Source organism: Brachionichthys hirsutus, unplaced genomic scaffold, assembly GCF_040956055.1.
Source record: "Brachionichthys hirsutus isolate HB-005 unplaced genomic scaffold, CSIRO-AGI_Bhir_v1 contig_1145, whole genome shotgun sequence".
NCBI lineage: Eukaryota > Metazoa > Chordata > Actinopteri > Lophiiformes > Brachionichthyidae > Brachionichthys > Brachionichthys hirsutus.
In genome coordinates this window covers 541,696-567,379 of record NW_027180315.1, presented here as the reverse complement: position 1 = coordinate 567,379, position 25,684 = coordinate 541,696, and the positions used below count along the sequence as shown (strand labels likewise).

At 48.4% G+C, this 25,684-nt stretch overlaps 19 non-coding genes and 1 pseudogene across 19 annotated transcripts; all 20 read left to right on the top strand.

Moving 5' to 3' along the window:
- The first annotated feature begins 39 nt into the window (after positions 1 to 39).
- Positions 40 to 230, top strand: LOC137912385 (U2 spliceosomal RNA). The gene has a single exon (XR_011106259.1). It is a non-coding gene; the product is annotated as a U2 spliceosomal RNA (small nuclear RNA).
- A 133-nt stretch (positions 231 to 363) lies between these two features.
- Positions 364 to 474, top strand: LOC137912429 (U5 spliceosomal RNA). The gene has a single exon (XR_011106287.1). It is a non-coding gene; the product is annotated as a U5 spliceosomal RNA (small nuclear RNA).
- A 1,702-nt stretch (positions 475 to 2,176) lies between these two features.
- LOC137912378 (U2 spliceosomal RNA) lies at positions 2,177 to 2,367 on the top strand. Its single transcript, XR_011106253.1, has one exon. It is a non-coding gene; the product is annotated as a U2 spliceosomal RNA (small nuclear RNA).
- Positions 2,368 to 2,500: 133 nt separating this feature from the next.
- LOC137912428 (U5 spliceosomal RNA) lies at positions 2,501 to 2,611 on the top strand. Its single transcript, XR_011106286.1, has one exon. It is a non-coding gene; the product is annotated as a U5 spliceosomal RNA (small nuclear RNA).
- Positions 2,612 to 4,312: 1,701 nt separating this feature from the next.
- Positions 4,313 to 4,503, top strand: LOC137912362 (U2 spliceosomal RNA). Its single transcript, XR_011106238.1, has one exon. It is a non-coding gene; the product is annotated as a U2 spliceosomal RNA (small nuclear RNA).
- A 133-nt stretch (positions 4,504 to 4,636) lies between these two features.
- On the top strand, positions 4,637 to 4,747 carry LOC137912426 (U5 spliceosomal RNA). The gene has a single exon (XR_011106284.1). It is a non-coding gene; the product is annotated as a U5 spliceosomal RNA (small nuclear RNA).
- A 1,702-nt stretch (positions 4,748 to 6,449) lies between these two features.
- On the top strand, positions 6,450 to 6,640 carry LOC137912383 (U2 spliceosomal RNA). The gene has a single exon (XR_011106257.1). It is a non-coding gene; the product is annotated as a U2 spliceosomal RNA (small nuclear RNA).
- Positions 6,641 to 6,773: 133 nt separating this feature from the next.
- On the top strand, positions 6,774 to 6,884 carry LOC137912425 (U5 spliceosomal RNA). Its single transcript, XR_011106283.1, has one exon. It is a non-coding gene; the product is annotated as a U5 spliceosomal RNA (small nuclear RNA).
- A 7,199-nt stretch (positions 6,885 to 14,083) lies between these two features.
- Positions 14,084 to 14,257, top strand: LOC137912400 (U2 spliceosomal RNA; annotated as a pseudogene).
- A 133-nt stretch (positions 14,258 to 14,390) lies between these two features.
- LOC137912410 (U5 spliceosomal RNA) lies at positions 14,391 to 14,501 on the top strand. Its single transcript, XR_011106269.1, has one exon. It is a non-coding gene; the product is annotated as a U5 spliceosomal RNA (small nuclear RNA).
- Positions 14,502 to 16,201: 1,700 nt separating this feature from the next.
- On the top strand, positions 16,202 to 16,392 carry LOC137912360 (U2 spliceosomal RNA). Its single transcript, XR_011106236.1, has one exon. It is a non-coding gene; the product is annotated as a U2 spliceosomal RNA (small nuclear RNA).
- A 133-nt stretch (positions 16,393 to 16,525) lies between these two features.
- Positions 16,526 to 16,636, top strand: LOC137912424 (U5 spliceosomal RNA). Its single transcript, XR_011106282.1, has one exon. It is a non-coding gene; the product is annotated as a U5 spliceosomal RNA (small nuclear RNA).
- Positions 16,637 to 18,338: 1,702 nt separating this feature from the next.
- On the top strand, positions 18,339 to 18,529 carry LOC137912359 (U2 spliceosomal RNA). The gene has a single exon (XR_011106235.1). It is a non-coding gene; the product is annotated as a U2 spliceosomal RNA (small nuclear RNA).
- Positions 18,530 to 18,662: 133 nt separating this feature from the next.
- LOC137912423 (U5 spliceosomal RNA) lies at positions 18,663 to 18,773 on the top strand. Its single transcript, XR_011106281.1, has one exon. It is a non-coding gene; the product is annotated as a U5 spliceosomal RNA (small nuclear RNA).
- Positions 18,774 to 20,474: 1,701 nt separating this feature from the next.
- On the top strand, positions 20,475 to 20,665 carry LOC137912371 (U2 spliceosomal RNA). The gene has a single exon (XR_011106246.1). It is a non-coding gene; the product is annotated as a U2 spliceosomal RNA (small nuclear RNA).
- A 133-nt stretch (positions 20,666 to 20,798) lies between these two features.
- LOC137912422 (U5 spliceosomal RNA) lies at positions 20,799 to 20,909 on the top strand. The gene has a single exon (XR_011106280.1). It is a non-coding gene; the product is annotated as a U5 spliceosomal RNA (small nuclear RNA).
- Positions 20,910 to 22,611: 1,702 nt separating this feature from the next.
- Positions 22,612 to 22,802, top strand: LOC137912358 (U2 spliceosomal RNA). The gene has a single exon (XR_011106234.1). It is a non-coding gene; the product is annotated as a U2 spliceosomal RNA (small nuclear RNA).
- A 133-nt stretch (positions 22,803 to 22,935) lies between these two features.
- LOC137912419 (U5 spliceosomal RNA) lies at positions 22,936 to 23,046 on the top strand. Its single transcript, XR_011106278.1, has one exon. It is a non-coding gene; the product is annotated as a U5 spliceosomal RNA (small nuclear RNA).
- Positions 23,047 to 24,742: 1,696 nt separating this feature from the next.
- Positions 24,743 to 24,933, top strand: LOC137912357 (U2 spliceosomal RNA). The gene has a single exon (XR_011106233.1). It is a non-coding gene; the product is annotated as a U2 spliceosomal RNA (small nuclear RNA).
- Positions 24,934 to 25,066: 133 nt separating this feature from the next.
- LOC137912459 (U5 spliceosomal RNA) lies at positions 25,067 to 25,177 on the top strand. Its single transcript, XR_011106316.1, has one exon. It is a non-coding gene; the product is annotated as a U5 spliceosomal RNA (small nuclear RNA).
- Positions 25,178 to 25,684: the final 507 nt, after the last annotated feature.

Here is a 25,684-nt window from a genome sequence, read left to right as displayed (position 1 = left end):
TTTCAGGCAGTTGGCACCTGCGCCAAACGAGCTGGGCTCATCGCTTCTCGGCCTTTTGGCTAAGATCAAGTGTAGTATCTGTTCTTATCAGTTTAATATCTGATATGTCCTCTATTAGAGGATACCATATTAAGCAGATTTTTAGAACTGGGAGCTGAGAAAGGGGCTTGCCACACTCGCTCTGCGCATTGACCTGGTATTGCAGTGCTGCCAGGGATGGTGCACCCTCCTCCTGCCTTGTGTAAAACTAATGGCTGTTGCATGCTGACTGGAGATCAGTGCGGGTGATATTCTGAGATGAACCAGGACTGAAAGTCTTGTTGTCAGAAATGGGGTCGGTCTGACTTTCAATGAGAGGTAGATCGCTCTTGCTTCACTTCAGATCGTATAAATCTTTCGCCTTTTACTAAAGATTTCCGTGGAGTGGAACAACGAGAGTTGAAGCCAATTTTTTACGCCCCGCTAAAGTGGGGTGTCCTTTCCCTGTGAAAAAAAGTATTTGTTATTTCCGATTAAGTGTAGTGTAGTGTACACGTGGCTGATGTGGGACGCAATCCTTCTTATATGCACTGTAGGCCTTTGATCAACTTGTGCTTTGATGTTAGAATTTTAACATTAAATCTATGGCTGCAGCATGGATCAGTGTTTCTCACTGACGGCAGCGTCTTCTTCAACTGCTCAGGAGGCGATGCACCGCCTTGATGGACAAATAATTTTCCTGCTGTGTCATAAAGCAAACACATCGTGTTTGACTCCAGATGTGGTCAAAAACAAGATCCTTCATGAGCTCACTGCATTTAGAGGGAGGGATGACAGGCTGAAGGCACAGTAGCATAGCATAGGAGCAAAGCATAGTTAGCTCTGGCTAAACCTTCCTTTACACAGGATGAGCTGATAGACTCATCTGGGTCAGTTGTTTCCCTACCAGTGCTGTCCATGGGCTGAAACATCACGGAAAACCTGAGATTCCAGGAAGCCAGTTTTATCTTTCTAGTTTGGTCCTCAACTGCACAGAAATGAGTCAAATGAGTTAGATCCAGAGGGATCAATTCTTTCATTTTGTCTCCATGACCTCAGCTCAAATTGTTACTCTTAAATTGTATTTTACAAATTCAAATCATTGTTCTGAATAAATCAATTTTTACATCGTAAAGCTCCACTTGATCCGTGGAATACGATTTCAGCTATGAGAGAGCTTTGTGTGTTTCACTGCTGTGGTCGAAACCCGTCAAGAGGTGGAGGAATACGCTAGTCTTCACGATGACGCCTTGCCTCTTCCCCTGGGCACATTTGGAGCGGCAGCACCCCCTCCCCTGGAGGGGAAAAGGGAAAACGTCCAGAGTTTCAAAACATCAAAGCATACAGGCATTACACAATACCAAACCATTGTGAACTCAAAGCATAACATCAAAGCAAAGCAGCATTGCACGGTGGTTCTTACTGTTGTCGGCGGTGCCGAACCCCACCAGTTTCATATGCACATTCGCCGAACCCATCTTTAGTGGGGAAAAAAATAAAATGTGATTTCTTTCAAATTCAAGACATATTTATATGATTTTTTTTAATGGTGCATAAAATGAACCGTGTGTGATCATCATCAAAGTGTGGGTGCCCGGGAGGTGGTGGAGAGCCGGGTTGTGTCGGTCGGGCCTCGCCGGACTGGGGCCAGAGTGTGGGTGCCCTGGAGGTGGTGGAGAGACGGGTTGTAGCGGTCTGGCCTCGCCGGACGGGGGCCAGAGTGTGGGTGCCCTGGAGGTGGTGGAGATACGGGTTGTGGCGGTCTGGCCTTGCCGGACGGGGGCCAGAGTGTGGGTGCCTGGGAGGTGGTGGAGAGCCGGGTTGTGTCGGTCGGGCATCCCCGGACTGGGGCCAGAATGTGGGGTAGGGGGGGGGCATCTCCCTCTTCAGCCCAGCGTGGGTGAGGTGAGGTCGGGCAGTGTTCTGCCTTGGGTGGGCCTTGGGAGATGGGCAGAGAGGGAGAGAGGGAGAGGAGGGACATCCAGGATCCATCCTGTCAAGACCAAAATGATCAACATGGTTTAATATAGTCAATGTGAGCTTTGGACCACAAGCCGAGTTTGAATCAGCAGCTTTTACTATGGTCAGCATGTGTCTGCACCACGACCTGAGGGATAGGTTTCAGGCAGTTGGCACCTGCGCCAAACGAGCTGGGCTCATCGCTTCTCGGCCTTTTGGCTAAGATCAAGTGTAGTATCTGTTCTTATCAGTTTAATATCTGATATGTCCTCTATTAGAGGATACCGTATTAAGCAGATTTTTAGAGCTGGGAGCTGAGAAAGGGGCTTGCCTCACTCGCTCTGCGCATTGACCTGGTATTGCAGTGCTGCCAGGGACGGTGCACCCTCCTCCTGCCTTGTGTAAAACCAATGACTGTTGCATGCTGACTGGAGATCAGTGCGGGTGATATTCTGAGATGAACCAGGACTGAAAGTCTTGTTGTCAGAAATGGGGTCGGTCTGACTTTCAATGAGAGGTAGATCGCTCTTGCTTCACTTCAGATCGTATAAATCTTTCGCCTTTTACTAAAGATTTCCGTGGAGTGGAACAACGAGAGTTGAAGCCAATTTTTTACGCCCCGCTAAAGTGGGGTGTCCTTTCCCTGTGAAAAAAAGTATTTGTTATTTCCGATTAAGTGTAGTGTAGTGTACACGTGGCTGATGTGGGACGCAATCCTTCTTATATGCACTGTAGGCCTTTGATCAACTTGTGCTTTGATGTTAGAGTTTTAACATTAAATCTATGGCTGCAGCATGGATCAGTGTTTCTCACTGACGGCAGCGTCTTCTTCAACTGCTCAGGAGGCGATGCACCGCCTTGATGGACAAATAATTTTCCTGCTGTGTCATAAAGCAAACACATCGTGTTTGACTCCAGATGTGGTCAAAAACAAGATCCTTCATGAGCTCACTGCATTTAGAGGGAGGGATGACAGGCTGAAGGCACAGTAGCATAGCATAGGAGCAAAGCATAGTTAGCTCTGGCTAAACCTTCCTTTACACAGGATGAGCTGATAGACTCATCTGGGTCAGTTGTTTCCCTACCAGTGCTGTCCATGGGCTGAAACATCACGGAAAACCTGAGATTCCAGGAAGCCAGTTTTATCTTTCTAGTTTGGTCCTCAACTGCACAGAAATGAGTCAAATGAGTTAGATCCAGAGGGATCAATTCTTTCATTTTGTCTCCATGACCTCAGCTCAAATTGTTACTCTTAAATTGTATTTTACAAATTCAAATCATTGTTCTGAATAAATCAATTTTTACATCGTAAAGCTCCACTTGATCCGTGGAATACGATTTCAGCTATGAGAGAGCTTTGTGTGTTTCACTGCTGTGGTCGAAACCCGTCAAGAGGTGGAGGAATACGCTAGTCTTCACGATGACGCCTTGCCTCTTCCCCTGGGCACATTTGGAGCGGCAGCACCCCCTCCCCTGGAGGGGAAAAGGGAAAACGTCCAGAGTTTCAAAACATCAAAGCATACAGGCATTACACAATACCAAACCATTGTGAACTCAAAGCATAACATCAAAGCAAAGCAGCATTGCACGGTGGTTCTTACTGTTGTCGGAGGTGCCGAACCCCACCAGTTTCATATGCACATTCGCCGAACCCATCTTTAGTGGGGAAAAAAATAAAATGTGATTTCTTTCAAATTCAAGACATATTTATATGATTTTTTTTAATGGTGCATAAAATGAACCGTGTGTGATCATCATCAAAGTGTGGGTGCCCGGGAGGTGGTGGAGAGCCGGGTTGTGTCGGTCGGGCCTCGCCGGACTGGGGCCAGAGTGTGGGTGCCCTGGAGGTGGTGGAGAGACGGGTTGTGGCGGTCTGGCCTCGCCGGACGGGGGCCAGAGTGTGGGTGCCCTGGAGGTGGTGGAGATACGGGTTGTGGCGGTCTGGCCTTGCCGGACGGGGGCCAGAGTGTGGGTGCCTGGGAGGTGGTGGAGAGCCGGGTTGTGTCGGTCGGGCATCCCCGGACTGGGGCCAGAATGTGGGGTAGGGGGGGGCATCTCCCTCTTCAGCCCAGCGTGGGTGAGGTGAGGTCGGGCAGTGTTCTGCCTTGGGTGGGCCTTGGGAGATGGGCAGAGAGGGAGAGAGGGAGAGGAGGGACATCCAGGATCCATCCTGTCAAGACCAAAATGATCAACAGGGTTTAATATAGTCAATGTGAGCTTTGGACCACAAGCCGAGTTTGAATCAGCAGCTTTTACTATGGTCAGCATGTGTCTGCACCACGACCTGAGGGATAGGTTTCAGGCAGTTGGCACCTGCGCCAAACGAGCTGGGCTCATCGCTTCTCGGCCTTTTGGCTAAGATCAAGTGTAGTATCTGTTCTTATCAGTTTAATATCTGATATGTCCTCTATTAGAGGATACCATATTAAGCAGATTTTTAGAGCTGGGAGCTGAGAAAGGGGCTTGCCTCACTTGCTCTGTGCATTGACCTGGTATTGCAGTGCTGCCAGGGACGGTGCACCCTCCTCCTGCCTTGTGTAAAACCAATGACTGTTGCATGCTGACTGGAGATCAGTGCGGGTGATATTCTGAGATGAACCAGGACTGAAAGTCTTGTTGTCAGAAATGGGGTCGGTCTGACTTTCAATGAGAGGTAGATCGCTCTTGCTTCACTTCAGATCGTATAAATCTTTCGCCTTTTACTAAAGATTTCCGTGGAGTGGAACAACGAGAGTTGAAGCCAATTTTTTACGCCCCGCTAAAGTGGGGTGTCCTTTCCCTGTGAAAAAAAGTATTTGTTATTTCCGATTAAGTGTAGTGTAGTGTGCACGTGGCTGATGTGGGACGCAATCCTTCTTATATGCACTGTAGGCCTTTGATCAACTTGTGCTTTGATGTTAGAATTTTAACATTAAATCTATGGCTGCAGCATGGATCAGTGTTTCTCACTGACGGCAGCGTCTTCTTCAACTGCTCAGGAGGCGATGCACCGCCTTGATGGACAAATAATTTTCCTGCTGTGTCATAAAGCAAACACATCGTGTTTGACTCCAGATGTGGTCAAAAACAAGATCCTTCATGAGCTCACTGCATTTAGAGGGAGGGATGACAGGCTGAAGGCACAGTAGCATAGCATAGGAGCAAAGCATAGTTAGCTCTGGCTAAACCTTCCTTTACACAGGATGAGCTGATAGACTCATCTGGGTCAGTTGTTTCCCTGCCAGTGCTGTCCATGGGCTGAAACATCACGGAAAACCTGAGATTCCAGGAAGCCAGTTTTATCTTTCTAGTTTGGTCCTCAACTGCACAGAAATGAGTCAAATGAGTTAGATCCAGAGGGATCAATTCTTTCATTTTGTCTCCATGACCTCAGCTCAAATTGTTACTCTTAAATTGTATTTTACAAATTCAAATCATTGTTCTGAATAAATCAATTTTTACATCGTAAAGCTCCACTTGATCCGTGGAATACGATTTCAGCTATGAGAGAGCTTTGTGTGTTTCACTGCTGTGGTCGAAACCCGTCAAGAGGTGGAGGAATACGCTAGTCTTCACGATGACGCCTTGCCTCTTCCCCTGGGCACATTTGGAGCGGCAGCACCCCCTCCCCTGGAGGGGAAAAGGGAAAACGTCCAGAGTTTCAAAACATCAAAGCATACAGGCATTACACAATACCAAACCATTGTGAACTCAAAGCATAACATCAAAGCAAAGCAGCATTGCACGGTGGTTCTTACTGTTGTCGGAGGTGCCGAACCCCACCATTTTCATATGCACATTCGCCGAACCCATCTTTAGTGGGGAAAAAAATAAAATGTGATTTCTTTCAAATTCAAGACATATTTATATGATTTTTTTTAATGGTGCATAAAATGAACCGTGTGTGATCATCATCAAAGTGTGGGTGCCCGGGAGGTGGTGGAGAGCCGGGTTGTGTCGGTCGGGCCTCGCCGGACTGGGGCCAGAGTGTGGGTGCCCTGGAGGTGGTGGAGAGACGGGTTGTAGCGGTCTGGCCTCGCCGGACGGGGGCCAGAGTGTGGGTGCCCTGGAGGTGGTGGAGATACGGGTTGTGGCGGTCTGGCCTTGCCGGACGGGGGCCAGAGTGTGGGTGCCTGGGAGGTGGTGGAGAGCCGGGTTGTGTCGGTCGGGCATCCCCGGACTGGGGCCAGAATGTGGGGTAGGGGGGGGGCATCTCCCTCTTCAGCCCAGCGTGGGTGAGGTGAGGTCGGGCAGTGTTCTGCCTTGGGTGGGCCTTGGGAGATGGGCAGAGAGGGAGAGAGGGAGAGGAGGGACATCCAGGATCCATCCTGTCAAGACCAAAATGATCAACAGGGTTTAATATAGTCAATGTGAGCTTTGGACCACAAGCCGAGTTTGAATCAGCAGCTTTTACTATGGTCAGCATGTGTCTGCACCACGACCTGAGGGATAGGTTTCAGGCAGTTGGCACCTGCGCCAAACGAGCTGGGCTCATCGCTTCTCGGCCTTTTGGCTAAGATCAAGTGTAGTATCTGTTCTTATCAGTTTAATATCTGATATGTCCTCTATTAGAGGATACCGTATTAAGCGGATTTTTAGAGCTGGGAGCTGAGAAAGGGGCTTGCCTCACTCGCTCTGCGCATTGACCTGGTATTGCAGTGCTGCCAGGGACGGTGCACCCTCCTCCTGCCTTGTGTAAAACCAATGACTGTTGCATGCTGACTGGAGATCAGTGCGGGTGATATTCTGAGATGAACCAGGACTGAAAGTCTTGTTGTCAGAAATGGGGTCGGTCTGACTTTCAATGAGAGGTAGATCGCTCTTGCTTCACTTCAGATCGTATAAATCTTTCGCCTTTTACTAAAGATTTCCGTGGAGTGGAACAACGAGAGTTGAAGCCAATTTTTTACGCCCCGCTAAAGTGGGGTGTCCTTTCCCTGTGAAAAAAAGTATTTGTTATTTCTGATTAAGTGTAGTGTAGTGTACACGTGGCTGATGTGGGACGCAATCCTTCTTATATGCACTGTAGGCCTTTGATCAACTTGTGCTTTGATGTTAGAATTTTAACATTAAATCTATGGCTGCAGCATGGATCAGTGTTTCTCACTGACGGCAGCGTCTTCTTCAACTGCTCAGGAGGCGATGCACCGCCTTGATGGACAAATAATTTTCCTGCTGTGTCATAAAGCAAACACATCGTGTTTGACTCCAGATGTGGTCAAAAACAAGATCCTTCATGAGCTCACTGCATTTAGAGGGAGGGATGACAGGCTGAAGGCACAGTAGCATAGCATAGGAGCAAAGCATAGTTAGCTCTGGCTAAACCTTCCTTTACACAGGATGAGCTGATAGACTCATCTGGGTCAGTTGTTTCCCTGCCAGTGCTGTCCATGGGCTGAAACATCACGGAAAACCTGAGATTCCAGGAAGCCAGTTTTATCTTTCTAGTTTGGTCCTCAACTGCACAGAAATGAGTCAAATGAGTTAGATCCAGAGGGATCAATTCTTTCATTTTGTCTCCATGACCTCAGCTCAAATTGTTACTCTTAAATTGTATTTTACAAATTCAAATCATTGTTCTGAATAAATCAATTTTTACATCGTAAAGCTCCACTTGATCCGTGGAATACGATTTCAGCTATGAGAGAGCTTTGTGTGTTTCACTGCTGTGGTCGAAACCCGTCAAGAGGTGGAGGAATACGCTAGTCTTCACGATGACGCCTTGCCTCTTCCCCTGGGCACATTTGGAGCGGCAGCACCCCCTCCCCTGGAGGGGAAAAGGGAAAACGTCCAGAGTTTCAAAACATCAAAGCATACAGGCATTACACAATACCAAACCATTGTGAACTCAAAGCATAACATCAAAGCAAAGCAGCATTGCACGGTGGTTCTTACTGTTGTCGGAGGTGCCGAACCCCACCAGTTTCATATGCACATTCGCCGAACCCATCTTTAGTGGGGAAAAAAATAAAATGTGATTTCTTTCAAATTCAAGACATATTTATATGATTTTTTTTAATGGTGCATAAAATGAACCGTGTGTGATCATCATCAAAGTGTGGGTGCCCGGGAGGTGGTGGAGAGCCGGGTTGTGTCGGTCGGGCCTCGCCGGACTGGGGCCAGAGTGTGGGTGCCCTGGAGGTGGTGGAGAGACGGGTTGTAGCGGTCTGGCCTCGCCGGACTGGGGCCAGAGTGTGGGTGCCCTGGAGGTGGTGGAGAGACGGGTTGTGGCGGTCTGGCCTTGCCGGATGGGGGCCAGAGTGTGGGTGCCTGGGAGGTGGTGGAGAGCCGGGTTGTGTCGGTCGGGCATCCCCGGACTGGGGCCAGAATGTGGGGTAGGGGGGGGCATCTCCCTCTTCAGCCCAGCGTGGGTGAGGTGAGGTCGGGCAGTGTTCTGCGACGGGTGGGTGGGCCTTGGGAGATGGGCAGAGAGGGAGAGAGGGAGAGGAGGGACATCCAGGATCCACCCTGTCAAGACCAAAATGATCAACAGGGTATAATATAGTCAATGTGAGCTTCGGACCACAAGCCGAGTTTGAATCAGCAGCTTTTCCTATGGTCAGCATGTGTCTGCACCACGACCTGAGGGATAGGCTTCAGGCAGTTGGCACCTGCGCCAAACGAACCGGGCTCATCGCTTCTCGGCCTTTTGGCTAAGACAGTGATCACTCCTTGGCAGTAAGGTCTTTCCAAATTATTGGAAAAATCCCTTAGCTTGAGAGGAGGATATTGTTCCGTTTCTGTGTTAATTTGTTGTATTTTGCACATTACTTGCTTGTTTGCACTTTTTCCACTTGCACTTTAGGTCTACCTCAAGGTAAGTTTTAACATTTTTTATATTTTAAATTGTATTTTACCTGTTTTTAGCTAATTTATTGTTCTTGGTGGTGCCTCTCGCCATGTCGGCTGCACGTGCCGGCATGCGGAGGCACCACAGTGTGCGTTTTAAATTCAGGGAGGAGGGTGGGAGGCTCCTGGGGATGTCGAGGCTAGACTTCTCCAGGAAGCTAATCCAGCAGGCCCTAGGTTTTCAGCCAGATGACCTCCATTGTATTTTGACCCTCCCTTTTAACAAAGGTTTTGACGTAAGTTTTATGTCCGATTTATTACTGAAACAGTTTTGGATGAAGTATGAAAATGTGAAGACCCAGTTCTCTGTGTTCGAAATTGAGAAACTGACTGACAATAGCCTTAAAACGGTTATTGTCAGGATGTTCAATGAAATGGTGAACGCAGGAGACATTTTGGTTTGGCTGGGTAGATACTGCACGGTCAAAGGACAGGCTACCAAAGTGAGGGATGTGGATGGCATTTGGAACTGTGCCTGGAGGGTCCCCATTCAACAATGGGAGGACCCTCAGGGCTTCCAGGGCCTGAAGCATCTCCCGTCCATGATAGTCCTGGGAAACGACCGGGGCTACATCCACTATCAAGGACAGCCCAAGCTGTGCCACAAGTGTGGTGAGCATGGGCACCTTGCTGAGGCGTGTCCGCACATCATTTGTGGTAAATGTAGAGAGATTGGGCATACATTTGAGGAATGTACCAATGGCAGAAAGTGTAATCTCTGTGGAGTCACTACCCATCTCTTCAGGGATTGCCCAAACTCATTTGCGAACAAATTGAAGGCCAGACCGACAATGACCGACACACCTGCGGAAAATGGCGGCAAAGTGCTGATTGAAGGGGCGGGGCTGGGAAATTCAAACTTCCCGCCAAAACTGGTGATTGGAGGAGAGCCCGGTGAGGCGGGAAAAGGGGAGGGGCCTGAACTCAACCCAGCAGAGGGAGCTGAGGAGCCTGCCGTGGCGAGCCAGGCAGCTGGGGAGCCTGCTGGGGAGAGTCAGGCAGATGGTGGAGCTGGACCTAGCTCTTCCGGTGAGGACTCCACTGGAAGTCTTATCACAGTGAGTGAAGAGGGGTCCGGTGAAACCTGCCTCCCCAATGCCCAGCCCTGTTATAAGAGGACTGCATCGGAACTGTCGAGCTCTGAGGCTGAGGAAGCCTTGGAGAAGAGGGGAAGGGCTGAGCCAGGCTCTCACAGTTCCTCTGTGGAGCAGGACGAAGCCCCCCCCTCCGGTTCACCAGGTCAGTGTTCCTTCCTAACAATTGCACTGCAATCAACTCCATTGGAACGGCGAGCAGATATTGCTTTCCGGAGGACAGGATCTCGAAGTTCACCTCCCGACTGTGAGGATATTATGACATGAGATCCTGTTACAATATTGGCGGACACGTACGACTAGGTTTAGTGTTTTAATTATTTATTGTCTTTTAAAATGTTGTACCTGTTTTTAATAACCATATTCATGACCCTCACCTTCACGACAATTAATGTCAGGAGTGTGAAGTCGAGGGTGAGGGCACAGAGTATTTTATCTTTCCTTTACAATTTTAAGTCAGATGTGTTTTTAATTCAAGAATGCAACCTTCCGTTTTTAAAGAGGTACACGCAGTGGGAGGAGATGTGGCCACTCCCGTCTATATGGAGCGGATCAGACGAAAACAAGAATGACGGAGTGGCCATTTTAGTAAAAAATCCTCAGATTGTGGTGAAGGGCAGCACTGTGGTGAGACACGGTCGGGCACTTTTAGCACATTTGACTTTTATGGAACAGGATTTTAACCTCTTAAATGTTTATGGTTTTAATGACAAAAACGACAGGTACGACTTTTTAGAAGACCTGCAGTCCCACATGCTAGGTAGGGCGCCATTAGTTGTAGGGGGTGATTTTAATTGTATCTTGAGTAGGCAGGATAGGAAGAGAGCAGGGACAGATTTTAAAATAGACAAGACGTCGGTTTTACTTCAGGGAATTTGCAAGGATTTTAAGCTGACTGACTGCTTTAGATCCATGCATCCCAGAGAGGAGGGCTTCACCTGGACCAGTGGTGACGGCACCAGAGCCTCTCGCATAGATTACATTTTTACCCGGGGTTGCCCACCCACCGATGCTAGATTAATCCCTGTTTTCTTCTCAGATCACTCGATGCTGACCTGCACCCTCTCACTCTCTTCAGGTGTGACTGTAGGGACGGGTCTGTGGAAGCTCAACTGCTCCCTTCTAGAAGATAGGGAGTTAGTTAGTCAGTACAGGGAGCAGTACACAATGTGGCAGACCCTCCAAGACTTCTACGATACACGAGCACTATGGTGGGAAATGGTTAAAAAAAGGACCCAGACTTTCTTTAGGCAGGCAGGTAAGAGAAAGAAAGATAGGGAAAACAGACGCATGATGGGACTGCAGAAAAGACTGCAGCGTTATTTTAGATTAACTTTACAAGGTTTGGATTTTAGTGAGGAGGTAAAATATATTAAGCGTGAAATGTCAATTTTAGCAGATAACCACAGTAAAGGTGTCATTTTAAGAAGCAGGGAGAAGCAGCTAGAGGAAGGGGAAAAGTGCACGCGATACTTCTTTAAAAAGATTTTAAATAAAAGAGGGGCAATTTTAAAACTAAAGGACCCTAACGGATGCACTTTTAATACTTCCAAAGAAATACGAGAGCATATAGAAAGCTTTTATTCTGAATTGTATAGAGAAAAACCTGTTTTTATTGACACCTTGAATGAAGTTTTAGATTCCACTGAACAGGTTTTAAGTGACAGTGTGCTTTTATCCCAAGATTTTAACATGCTTGAGTTAAATAAATCCGTACAAGCTTTTACGAAAGGGAAGTCCCCAGGACAAGACGGACTTCCCTTGGAATTTTATTTGACATTTTGGGATCTTTTAGCACCTGACTTACTGACTGTTTTTATGGAATTCGAACGACTAGATCGGCTACCTGACAGTTTTAGGACAGGGATAGTGACCCTCCTATTTAAAAACAAAGACAAGACTGACATTAGAAACTGGAGACCAATCACGCTTTTAAACTTTGACTGTAAACTTTTTAGCAAACTTTTAGCAGTTCGGATGTCCCTTGTTTTAGAAGACTTGATTCACCCGGATCAAGCCTGTGCCGTCCCGGGGAGGAAGATCACCGACAGCCTCGTACTGATCCGAGACACCATCTGTTTTGCGAGAGACAGGAATATTCGGTTAGTTGTTTTAAACCTAGATTTTGAGAAAGCCTTCGATCGGGTCTCGCACCAGTACCTGTTCCAGGTACTGCAAAAAATGGGGTTTCCAGGGAGGTTTATAGCTTGGGTGGGATTGCTGTACAAAGACATCACCAGCAAATTCATGGTTAACGGGGATCCTACAAAAGCAGTGGAGATTAACTGCGGTGTCCGTCAGGGTTGTCCGTTATCCGCTCTCCTCTATGTAATCTGCATCGAACCGCTGGCACAGGTCTTGAGAAGGGACCCACAAATCCACGGGGTGGTAGTACCAGGGTCCGGGGGACTGAGTAGCAAATGCGTTTTATACATGGATGACATCAACGTTTTATGCACTGACCTTTTATCTGTCAACCGGACCCTGGACTTGACTGACTGGTTTGGGCGGGCTTCTGGTTCCAAACTGAACAGAAGCAAGACGCTAGCCCAATTTTATGGCCCTTGGACACCGACTGAACGTACAGGACTGCCCCTGACTGTGACTCAGACTGACCAAAAGATTCTGGGGATTAAATTTGACAGGGATGGGGGAGGGCATACAAATTGGCCAGACGTGGTAGGGAAAGTTAGGCAGAGACTGGGGTATTGGGGACTAAGGGAACTGACTATGGAAGGGAAGGTTTTAATCATTAAAGCCGTGATTTTACCTTTGCTTTTATTGGTCAGTTCTGTTTTTACCCCTCCGAGGAGAGTGATTTTAGACCTGGAACGAGCCATTTTTTATTTTTTATGGGGATCCAAGTGGGAAAGGTTGAGGAGAGGTGTGGTAAAAAGGCCAAAGGAGAAAGGAGGCAAGGGGGTTCCAGACCTGACCTTGTTTTTAACGTCCTTGTACACCACAGCGCACATTGGAGCAGCCACAGCCCCATCCAGAAACCCAAAAACTGCGGCCATGGCACGCTTCTGGATGGGGTCCTACCTCAGACACTTAAAGATTTTACCCACTGATCTTAAAGTTCCTGTGTCTTTTAACCTACCACCAGCTTACACTGCGATTAAAAATTTCTTAAAGAATTTTAATCTGGAACATGAGGAGTTGTCGGTTTTAACCAGGCATCGCTCTCTTTTATGTGTTGTGCAGGAGCGCGAGCCGGTGAGTCCAGTGCGGGGGCTTGCACTCGGCGAACCCCAAACAGTTTGGCGCAACGTGAACCATCCTGCTCTTTCAAACAAGCTCCGGGATCTGTCCTGGATGGTGGCCCACGAGATCCTCCCGGTCAGGTCCGTAATGCACTCCCGGGGAATGGCGAGACTGTCGACCTGCCCCCGACCGGGTTGTGGCGCCCCAGAGTCGGTGAGGCATCTGCTCTGGGAGTGCGGCGCTGCTGTGGACCTGTGGGAAATGGCCAGCTCCTTGAATTTCCCGTACTTGCCAGCAAGGGAGGTCCTCACTGCACAACTGGTCCTCTACGGAGTGAACCAAAAACAAGTGCCTGCAAAAGAACACGCAAAGCAGTGGCTCGCCATCACCGCCATCAAAGACGCCATCTGGACCTCCAGAAACTTGCTGGTAAGGAAGCACATGCAGATCCCCCCCGTGGCTGCGTTCCGGATGGCGGCAGCAACCGTCAAAGCAGCTGAAGCTGCAGGCGGAAGGCTGCGGACGCAGCCACAAAGAAGAATTGCCTCTGTGCCCATTCGGACGAAGGAGCTGGACCCACGAAAATAAGGACACAGCAGCGGCGGCCTGGCTCTCCGGGTGAGGCAGGCGGGAAGGAGCACGAGGGCGGGGGATCTCCTCTGGGCACCGGGGCAGGACCCCGACAGACCGGCTGTTTGGAGGAGCAGGATGAGTTCCCCTTGGTAGGGACTCACTGCGCTCCGGCACAAACTGAAAGATCAGCAGAGCCTTTTAAACAATGCACTCCTCTTTTAAAGACTGTTTTAAGGATATTTGACACAGTTTTAACTTGTATAAGATCATCTTTTCACAAACACTTTTATCTGTATAACCTCTTTTAAGGCAGAATTTTAATGTCTTAGATGTGTTTTTACAGAATTGTGTACACATACTATATGAAAAGAATTATATGAATGTATATATGAGTATTAAGTGTCAATAAAACTTTTCGAAAGAAAAAATCTGTTCTTATCAGTTTAATATCTGATATGTCCTCTATTAGAGGATACCATATTAAGCAGATTTTTAGAACTGGGAGCTGAGAAAGGGGCTTGCCTCACTCGCTCTGCGCATTGACCTGGTATTGCAGTGCTGCCAGGGACGGTGCACCCTCCTCCTGCCTTGTGTAAAACCAGTGACTGTTGCATGCTGACTGGAGATCAGTGTGGGTGATATTCTGAGATGAACCAGGACTGAAAGTCTTGTTGTCAGAAATGGGGTCGGTCTGACTTTCAATGAGAGGTAGATCGCTCTTGCTTCACTTCAGATCGTATAAATCTTTCGCCTTTTACTAAAGATTTCCGTGGAGTGGAACAACGAGAGTTGAAGCCAATTTTTTATGCCCCGCTAAAGTGGGGTGTCCTTTCCCTGTGAAAAAAAGTATTTGTTATTTCGGATTAAGTGTAGTGTAGTGTACACGTGGCTGATGTGGGACGCAATCCTTCTTATATGCACTGTAGGCCTTTGATCAACTTGTGCTTTGATGTTAGAATTTTAACATTAAATCTATGGCTGCTGCATGGATCAGTGTTTCTCACTGACGGCAGCGTCTTCTTCAACTGCTCAGGAGGCGATGCACCGCCTTGATGGACAAATAATTTTCCTGCTGTGTCATAAAGCAAACACATCGTGTTTGACTCCAGATGTGGTCAAAAACAAGATCCTTCATGAGCTCACTGCATTTAGAGGGAGGGATGACAGGCTGAAGGCACAGTAGCATAGCATAGGAGCAAAGCATAGTTAGCTCTGGCTAAACCTTCCTTTACACAGGATGAGCTGATAGACTCATCTGGGTCAGTTGTTTCCCTGCCAGTGCTGTCCATGGGCTGAAACATCACGGAAAACCTGAGATTCCAGGAAGCCAGTTTTATCTTTCTAGTTTGGTCCTCAACTGCACAGAAATGAGTCAAATGAGTTAGATCCAGAGGGATCAATTCTTTCATTTTGTCTCCATGACCTCAGCTCAAATTGTTACTCTTAAATTGTATTTTACAAATTCAAATCATTGTTCTGAATAAATCAATTTTTACATCGTAAACCTCCACTTGATCCGTGGAATACGATTTCAGCTATGAGAGAGCTTTGTGTGTTTCACTGCTGTGGTCGAAACCCGTCAAGAGGTGGAGGAATACGCTAGTCTTCACGATGACGCCTTGCCTCTTCCCCTGGGCACATTTGGAGCGGCAGCACCCCCTCCCCTGGAGGGGAAAAGGGAAAACGTCCAGAGTTTCAAAACATCAAAGCATACAGGCATTACACAATACCAAACCATTGTGAACTCAAAGCATAACATCAAAGCAAAGCAGCATTGCACGGTGGTTCTTACTGTTGTCGGAGCTGCCGAACCCCACCAGTTTCATATGCACATTCGCCGAACCCATCTTTAGTGGGGAAAAAAATAAAATGTGATTTCTTTCAAATTCAAGACATATTTATATGATTTTTTTTAATGGTGCATAAAATGAACCGTGTGTGATCATCATCAAAGTGTGGGTGCCCGGGAGGTGGTGGAGAGCCGGGTTGTGTCGGTCGGGCCTCGCCGGACTGGGGCCAGAGTGTGGGTGCCCTGGAGGTGGTGGAGAGACGGGTTGTAGCGGTCTGGCCTCGCCGGACGGGGGCCAGAGTGTGGGTGCCCTGGAGGTGGTGGAGATACGGGTTGTGGCGGTCTGGCCTCGCCGGACGGGGGCCAGAGTGTGGGTGCCCTGGAGGTGGTGGAGATACGGGTTGTGGCGGTCTGGCCTTGCCGGACTGGGGCCAGAATGTGGGGTAGGGGGGGCATCTCCCTCTTCAGCCCAGCGTGGGTGAGGTGAGGTCGGGCAGTGTTCTGCCTTGGGTGGGCCTTGGGAGATGGGCAGAGAGGGAGAGAGGGAGAGGAGGGACATCCAGGATCCATCCTGTCAAGACCAAAATGATCAACAGGGTTTAATATAGTCAATGTGAGCTTTGGACCACAAGCCGAGTTTGAATCAGCAGCTTTTACTATGGTCAGCATGTGTCTGCACCACGACCTGAGGGATAGGTTTCAGGCAGTTGGCACCTGCGCCAAACGAGCTGGGCTCATCGCTTCTCGGCCTTTTGGCTAAGATCAAGTGTAGTATCTGTTCTTATCAGTTTAATATCTGATATGTCCTCTATTAGAGGATACCATATTAAGCAGATTTTTAGAGCTGGGAGCTGAGAAAGGGGCTTGCCTCACTCGCTCTGCGCATTGACCTGGTATTGCAGTGCTGCCAGGGACGGTGCACCCTCCTCCTGCCTTGTGTAAAACCAATGACTGTTGCATGCTGACTGGAGATCAGTGCGGGTGATATTCTGAGATGAACCAGGACTGAAAGTCTTGTTGTCAGAAATGGGGTCGGTCTGACTTTCAATGAGAGGTAGATCGCTCTTGCTTCACTTCAGATCGTATAAATCTTTCGCCTTTTACTAAAGATTTCCGTGGAGTGGAACAACGAGAGTTGAAGCCAATTTTTTACGCCCCGCTAAAGTGGGGTGTCCTTTCCCTGTGAAAAAAAGTATTTGTTATTTCTGATTAAGTGTAGTGTAGTGTACACGTGGCTGATGTGGGACGCAATCCTTCTTATATGCACTGTAGGCCTTTGATCAACTTGTGCTTTGATGTTAGAATTTTAACATTAAATCTATGGCTGCAGCATGGATCAGTGTTTCTCACTGACGGCAGCGTCTTCTTCAACTGCTCAGGAGGCGATGCACCGCCTTGATGGACAAATAATTTTCCTGCTGTGTCATAAAGCAAACACATCGTGTTTGACTCCAGATGTGGTCAAAAACAAGATCCTTCATGAGCTCACTGCATTTAGAGGGAGGGATGACAGGCTGAAGGCACAGTAGCATAGCATAGGAGCAAAGCATAGTTAGCTCTGGCTAAACCTTCCTTTACACAGGATGAGCTGATAGACTCATCTGGGTCAGTTGTTTCCCTGCCAGTGCTGTCCATGGGCTGAAACATCACGGAAAACCTGAGATTCCAGGAAGCCAGTTTTATCTTTCTAGTTTGGTCCTCAACTGCACAGAAATGAGTCAAATGAGTTAGATCCAGAGGGATCAATTCTTTCATTTTGTCTCCATGACCTCAGCTCAAATTGTTACTCTTAAATTGTATTTTACAAATTCAAATCATTGTTCTGAATAAATCAATTTTTACATCGTAAAGCTCCACTTGATCCGTGGAATACGATTTCAGCTATGAGAGAGCTTTGTGTGTTTCACTGCTGTGGTCGAAACCCGTCAAGAGGTGGAGGAATACGCTAGTCTTCACGATGACGCCTTGCCTCTTCCCCTGGGCACATTTGGAGCGGCAGCACCCCCTCCCCTGGAGGGGAAAAGGGAAAACGTCCAGAGTTTCAAAACATCAAAGCATACAGGCATTACACAATACCAAACCATTGTGAACTCAAAGCATAACATCAAAGCAAAGCAGCATTGCACGGTGGTTCTTACTGTTGTCGGAGGTGCCGAACCCCACCAGTTTCATATGCACATTCGCCGAACCCATCTTTAGTGGGGAAAAAAATAAAATGTGATTTCTTTCAAATTCAAGACATATTTATATGATTTTTTTTAATGGTGCATAAAATGAACCGTGTGTGATCATCATCAAAGTGTGGGTGCCCGGGAGGTGGTGGAGAGCCGGGTTGTGTCGGTCGGGCCTCGCCGGACTGGGGCCAGAGTGTGGGTGCCCTGGAGGTGGTGGAGAGACGGGTTGTAGCGGTCTGGCCTCGCCGGACGGGGGCCAGAGTGTGGGTGCCCTGGAGGTGGTGGAGATACGGGTTGTGGCGGTCTGGCCTTGCCGGACGGGGGCCAGAGTGTGGGTGCCTGGGAGGTGGTGGAGAGCCGGGTTGTGTCGGTCGGGCATCCCCGGACTGGGGCCAGAATGTGGGGTAGGGGGGGGGCATCTCCCTCTTCAGCCCAGCGTGGGTGAGGTGAGGTCGGGCAGTGTTCTGCCTTGGGTGGGCCTTGGGAGATGGGCAGAGAGGGAGAGAGGGAGAGGAGGGACATCCAGGATCCATCCTGTCAAGACCAAAATGATCAACAGGGTTTAATATAGTCAATGTGAGCTTTGGACCACAAGCCGAGTTTGAATCAGCAGCTTTTACTATGGTCAGCATGTGTCTGCACCACGACCTGAGGGATAGGTTTCAGGCAGTTGGCACCTGCGCCAAACGAGCTGGGCTCATCGCTTCTCGGCCTTTTGGCTAAGATCAAGTGTAGTATCTGTTCTTATCAGTTTAATATCTGATATGTCCTCTATTAGAGGATACCATATTAAGCAGATTTTTAGAGCTGGGAGCTGAGAAAGGGGCTTGCCTCACTCGCTCTGCGCATTGACCTGGTATTGCAGTGCTGCCAGGGACGGTGCACCCTCCTCCTGCCTTGTGTAAAACCAATGACTGTTGCATGCTGACTGGAGATCAGTGCGGGTGATATTCTGAGATGAACCAGGACTGAAAGTCTTGTTGTCAGAAATGGGGTCGGTCTGACTTTCAATGAGAGGTAGATCGCTCTTGCTTCACTTCAGATCGTATAAATCTTTCGCCTTTTACTAAAGATTTCCGTGGAGTGGAACAACGAGAGTTGAAGCCAATTTTTTACGCCCCGCTAAAGTGGGGTGTCCTTTCCCTGTGAAAAAAAGTATTTGTTATTTCCGATTAAGTGTAGTGTAGTGTACACGTGGCTGATGTGGGACGCAATCCTTCTTATATGCACTGTAGGCCTTTGATCAACTTGTGCTTTGATGTTAGAATTTTAACATTAAATCTATGGCTGCAGCATGGATCAGTGTTTCTCACTGACGGCAGCGTCTTCTTCAACTGCTCAGGAGGCGATGCACCGCCTTGATGGACAAATAATTTTCCTGCTGTGTCATAAAGCAAACACATCATGTTTGACTCCAGATGTGGTCAAAAACAAGATCCTTCATGAGCTCACTGCATTTAGAGGGAGGGATGACAGGCTGAAGGCACAGTAGCATAGCATAGGAGCAAAGCATAGTTAGCTCTGGCTAAACCTTCCTTTACACAGGATGAGCTGATAGACTCATCTGGGTCAGTTGTTTCCCTGCCAGTGCTGTCCATGGGCTGAAACATCACGGAAAACCTGAGATTCCAGGAAGCCAGTTTTATCTTTCTAGTTTGGTCCTCAACTGCACAGAAATGAGTCAAATGAGTTAGATCCAGAGGGATCAATTCTTTCATTTTGTCTCCATGACCTCAGCTCAAATTGTTACTCTTAAATTGTATTTTACAAATTCAAATCATTGTTCTGAATAAATCAATTTTTACATCGTAAAGCTCCACTTGATCCGTGGAATACGATTTCAGCTATGAGAGAGCTTTGTGTGTTTCACTGCTGTGGTCGAAACCCGTCAAGAGGTGGAGGAATACGCTAGTCTTCACGATGACGCCTTGCCTCTTCCCCTGGGCACATTTGGAGCGGCAGCACCCCCTCCCCTGGAGGGGAAAAGGGAAAACGTCCAGAGTTTCAAAACATCAAAGCATACAGGCATTACACAATACCAAACCATTGTGAACTCAAAGCATAACATCAAAGCAAAGCAGCATTGCACGGTGGTTCTTACTGTTGTCGGAGGTGCCGAACCCCACCAGTTTTATATGCACATTCGCCGAACCCATCTTTAGTGGGGAAAAAAATAAAATGTGATTTCTTTCAAATTCAAGACATATTTATATGATTTTTTTTAATGGTGCATAAAATGAACCGTGTGTGATCATCATCAAAGTGTGGGTGCCCGGGAGGTGGTGGAGAGCCGGGTTGTGTCGGTCGGGCCTCGCCGGCCTGGGGCCAGAGTGTGGGTGCCCTGGAGGTGGTGGAGAGACGGGTTGTAGCGGTCTGGCCTCGCCGGACGGGGGCCAGAGTGTGGGTGCCCTGGAGGTGGTGGAGATACGGGTTGTGGCGGTCTGGCCTTGCCGGACGGGGGCCAGAGTGTGGGTGCCTGGGAGGTGGTGGAGAGCCGGGTTGTGTCGGTCGGGCATCCCCGGACTGGGGCCAGAATGTGGGGAAGGGGGGGGCATCTCCCTCTTCAGCCCAGCGTGGGTGAGGTGAGGTCGGGCAGTGTTCTGCCTTGGGTGGGCCTTGGGAGATGGGCAGAGAGGGAGAGAGGGAGAGGAGGGACATCCAGGATCCATCCTGTCAAGACCAAAATGATCAACAGGGTTTAATATAGTCAATGTGAGCTTTGGACCACAAGCCGAGTTTGAATCAGCAGCTTTTACTATGGTCAGCATGTGTCTGCACCACGACCTGAGGGATAGGTTTCAGGCAGTTGGCACCTGCGCCAAACGAGCTGGGCTCATCGCTTCTCGGCCTTTTGGCTAAGATCAAGTGTAGTATCTGTTCTTATCAGTTTAATATCTGATATGTCCTCTATTAGAGGATACCATATTAAGCAGATTTTTAGAACTGGGAGCTGAGAAAGGGGCTTGCCTCACTCGCTCTGCGCATTGACCTGGTATTGCAGTGCTGCCAGGGATGGTGCACCCTCCTCCTGCCTTGTGTAAAACTAATGACTGTTGCATGCTGACTGGAGATCAGTGCGGGTGATATTCTGAGATGAACCAGGACTGAAAGTCTTGTTGTCAGAAATGGGGTCGGTCTGACTTTCAATGAGAGGTAGATCGCTCTTGCTTCACTTCAGATCGTATAAATCTTTCGCCTTTTACTAAAGATTTCCGTGGAGTGGAACAACGAGAGTTGAAGCCAATTTTTTACGCCCCGCTAAAGTGGGGTGTCCTTTCCCTGTGAAAAAAAGTATTTGTTATTTCCGATTAAGTGTAGTGTAGTGTACACGTGGCTGATGTGGGACGCAATCCTTCTTATATGCACTGTAGGCCTTTGATCAACTTGTGCTTTGATGTTAGAATTTTAACATTAAATCTATGGCTGCAGCATGGATCAGTGTTTCTCACTGACGGCAGCGTCTTCTTCAACTGCTCAGGAGGCGATGCACCGCCTTGATGGACAAATAATTTTCCTGCTGTGTCATAAAGCAAACACATCGTGTTTGACTCCAGATGTGGTCAAAAACAAGATCCTTCATGAGCTCACTGCATTTAGAGGGAGGGATGACAGGCTGAAGGCACAGTAGCATAGCATAGGAGCAAAGCATAGTTAGCTCTGGCTAAACCTTCCTTTACACAGGATGAGCTGATAGACTCATCTGGGTCAGTTGTTTCCCTGCCAGTGCTGTCCATGGGCTGAAACATCACGGAAAACCTGAGATTCCAGGAAGCCAGTTTTATCTTTCTAGTTTGGTCCTCAACTGCACAGAAATGAGTCAAATGAGTTAGATCCAGAGGGATCAATTCTTTCATTTTGTCTCCATGACCTCAGCTCAAATTGTTACTCTTAAATTGTATTTTACAAATTCAAATCATTGTTCTGAATAAATCAATTTTTACATCGTAAAGCTCCACTTGATCCGTGGAATACGATTTCAGCTATGAGAGAGCTTTGTGTGTTTCACTGCTGTGGTCGAAACCCGTCAAGAGGTGGAGGAATACGCTAGTCTTCACGATGACGCCTTGCCTCTTCCCCTGGGCACATTTGGAGCGGCAGCACCCCCTCCCCTGGAGGGGAAAAGGGAAAACGCCCAGAGTTTCAAAACATCAAAGCATACAGGCATTACACAATACCAAACCATTGTGAACTCAAAGCATAACATCAAAGCAAAGCAGCATTGCACGGTGGTTCTTACTGTTGTCGGAGGTGCCGAACCCCACCAGTTTCATATGCACATTCGCCGAACCCATCTTTAGTGGGGAAAAAAATAAAATGTGATTTCTTTCAAATTTAAGACATATTTATATGATTTTTTTTAATGGTGCATAAAATGAACCGTGTGTGATCATCATCAAAGTGTGGGTGCCCGGGAGGTGGTGGAGAGCCGGGTTGTGTCGGTCGGGCCTCGCCGGACTGGGGCCAGAGTGTGGGTGCCCTGGAGGTGGTGGAGAGACGGGTTGTAGCGGTCTGGCCTCGCCGGACGGGGGCCAGAGTGTGGGTGCCCTGGAGGTGGTGGAGATACGGGTTGTGGCGGTCTGGCCTTGCCGGACGGGGGCCAGAGTGTGGGTGCCTGGGAGGTGGTGGAGAGCCGGGTTGTGTCGGTCGGGCATCCCCGGACTGGGGCCAGAATGTGGGGTAGGGGGGGGGCATCTCCCTCTTCAGCCCAGCGTGGGTGAGGTGAGGTCGGGCAGTGTTCTGCCTTGGGTGGGCCTTGGGAGATGGGCAGAGAGGGAGAGAGGGAGAGGAGGGACATCCAGGATCCATCCTGTCAAGACCAAAATGATCAACAGGGTTTAATATAGTCAATGTGAGCTTTGGACCACAAGCCGAGTTTGAATCAGCAGCTTTTACTATGGTCAGCATGTGTCTGCACCACGACCTGAGGGATAGGTTTCAGGCAGTTGGCACCTGCGCCAAACGAGCTGGGCTCATCGCTTCTCGGCCTTTTGGCTAAGATCAAGTGTAGTATCTGTTCTTATCAGTTTAATATCTGATATGTCCTCTATTAGAGGATACCATATTAAGCAGATTTTTAGAGCTGGGAGCTGAGAAAGGGGCTTGCCTCACTCGCTCTGCGCATTGACCTGGTATTGCAGTGCTGCCAGGGACGGTGCACCCTCCTCCTGCCTTGTGTAAAACCAATGACTGTTGCATGCTGACTGGAGATCAGTGCGGGTGATATTCTGAGATGAACCAGGACTGAAAGTCTTGTTGTCAGAAATGGGGTCGGTCTGACTTTCAATGAGAGGTAGATCGCTCTTGCTTCACTTCAGATCGTATAAATCTTTCGCCTTTTACTAAAGATTTCCGTGGAGTGGAACAACGAGAGTTGAAGCCAATTTTTTACGCCCCGCTAAAGTGGGGTGTCCTTTCCCTGTGAAAAAAAGTTATTTCCGATTAAGTGTAGTGTAGTGTACACGTGGCTGATGTGGGACGCAATCCTTCTTATATGCACTGTAGGCCTTTGATCAACTTGTGCTTTGATGTTAGAATTTTAACATTAAATCTATGGCTGCAGCATGGATCAGTGTTTCTCACTGACGGCAGCGTCTTCTTCAACTGCTCAGGAGGCGATGCACCGCCTTGATGGACAAATAATTTTCCTGCTGTGTCATAAAGCAAACACATCGTGTTTGACTCCAGATGTGGTCAAAAACAAGATCCTTCATGAGCTCACTGCATTTAGAGGGAGGGATGACAGGCTGAAGGCACAGTAGCATAGCATAGGAGCAAAGCATAGTTAGCTCTGGCTAAACCTTCCTTTACACAGGATGAGCTGATAGACTCATCTGGGTCAGTTGTTTCCCTGCCAGTGCTGTCCATGGGCTGAAACATCACGGAAAACCTGAGATTCCAGGAAGCCAGTTTTATCTTTCTAGTTTGGTCCTCAACTGCACAGAAATGAGTCAAATGAGTTAGATCCAGAGGGATCAATTCTTTCATTTTGTCTCCATGACCTCAGCTCAAATTGTTACTCTTAAATTGTATTTTACAAATTCAAATCATTGTTCTGAATAAATCAATTTTTACATCGTAAAGCTCCACTTGATCCGTGGAATACGATTTCAGCTATGAGAGAGCTTTGTGTGTTTCACTGCTGTGGTCGAAACCCGTCAAGAGGTGGAGGAATACGCTAGTCTTCACGATGACGCCTTGCCTCTTCCCCTGGGCACATTTGGAGCGGCAGCACCCCCTCCCCTGGAGGGGAAAAGGGAAAACGTCCAGAGTTTCAAAACATCAAAGCATACAGGCATTACACAATACCAAACCATTGTGAACTCAAAGCATAACATCAAAGCAAAGCAGCATTGCACGGTGGTTCTTACTGTTGTCGGAGGTGCCGAACCCCACCAGTTTCATATGCACATTCGCCGAACCCATCTTTAGTGGGGAAAAAAATAAAATGTGATTTCTTTCAAATTCAAGACATATTTATATGATTTTTTTTAATGGTGCATAAAATGAACCGTGTGTGATCATCATCAAAGTGTGGGTGCCCGGGAGGTGGTGGAGAGCCGGGTTGTGTCGGTCGGGCCTCGCCGGACTGGGGCCAGAGTGTGGGTGCCCTGGAGGTGGTGGAGAGACGGGTTGTAGCGGTCTGGCCTCGCCGGACGGGGGCCAGAGTGTGGGTGCCCTGGAGGTGGTGGAGATACGGGTTGTGGCGGTCTGGCCTTGCCGGACGGGGGCCAGAGTGTGGGTGCCTGGGAGGTGGTGGAGAGCCGGGTTGTGTCGGTCGGGCATCCCCGGACTGGGGCCAGAATGTGGGGTAGGGGGGGGGCATCTCCCTCTTCAGCCCAGCGTGGGTGAGGTGAGGTCGGGCAGTGTTCTGCCTTGGGTGGGCCTTGGGAGATGGGCAGAGAGGGAGAGAGGGAGAGGAGGGACATCCAGGATCCATCCTGTCAAGACCAAAATGATCAACAGGGTTTAATATAGTCAATGTGAGCTTTGGACCACAAGCCGAGTTTGAATCAGCAGCTTTTACTATGGTCAGCATGTGTCTGCACCACGACCTGAGGGATAGGTTTCAGGCAGTTGGCACCTGCGCCAAACAAGCTGGGCTCATCGCTTCTCGGCCTTTTGGCTAAGATCAAGTGTAGTATCTGTTCTTATCAGTTTAATATCTGATATGTCCTCTATTAGAGGATACCATATTAAGCAGATTTTTAGAGCTGGGAGCTGAGAAAGGGGCTTGCCTCACTCGCTCTGCGCATTGACCTGGTATTGCAGTGCTGCCAGGGACGGTGCACCCTCCTCCTGCCTTGTGTAAAACCAATGACTGTTGCATGCTGACTGGAGATCAGTGCGGGTGATATTCTGAGATGAACCAGGACTGAAAGTCTTGTTGTCAGAAATGGGGTCGGTCTGACTTTCAATGAGAGGTAGATCGCTCTTGCTTCACTTCAGATCGTATAAATCTTTCGCCTTTTGCTAAAGATTTCCGTGGAGTGGAACAACGAGAGTTGAAGCCAATTTTTTACGCCCCGCTAAAGTGGGGTGTCCTTTCCCTGTGAAAAAAAGTATTTGTTATTTCCGATTAAGTGTAGTGTAGTGTACACGTGGCTGATGTGGGACGCAATCCTTCTTATATGCACTGTAGGCCTTTGATCAACTTGTGCTTTGATGTTAGAATTTTAACATTAAATCTATGGCTGCAGCATGGATCAGTGTTTCTCACTGACGGCAGCGTCTTCTTCAACTGCTCAGGAGGCGATGCACCGCCTTGATGGACAAATAATTTTCCTGCTGTGTCATAAAGCAAACACATCGTGTTTGACTCCAGATGTGGTCAAAAACAAGATCCTTCATGAGCTCACTGCATTTAGAGGGAGGGATGACAGGCTGAAGGCACAGTAGCATAGCATAGGAGCAAAGCATAGTTAGCTCTGGCTAAACCTTCCTTTACACAGGATGAGCTGATAGACTCATCTGGGTCAGTTGTTTCCCTGCCAGTGCTGTCCATGGGCTGAAACATCACGGAAAACCTGAGATTCCAGGAAGCCAGT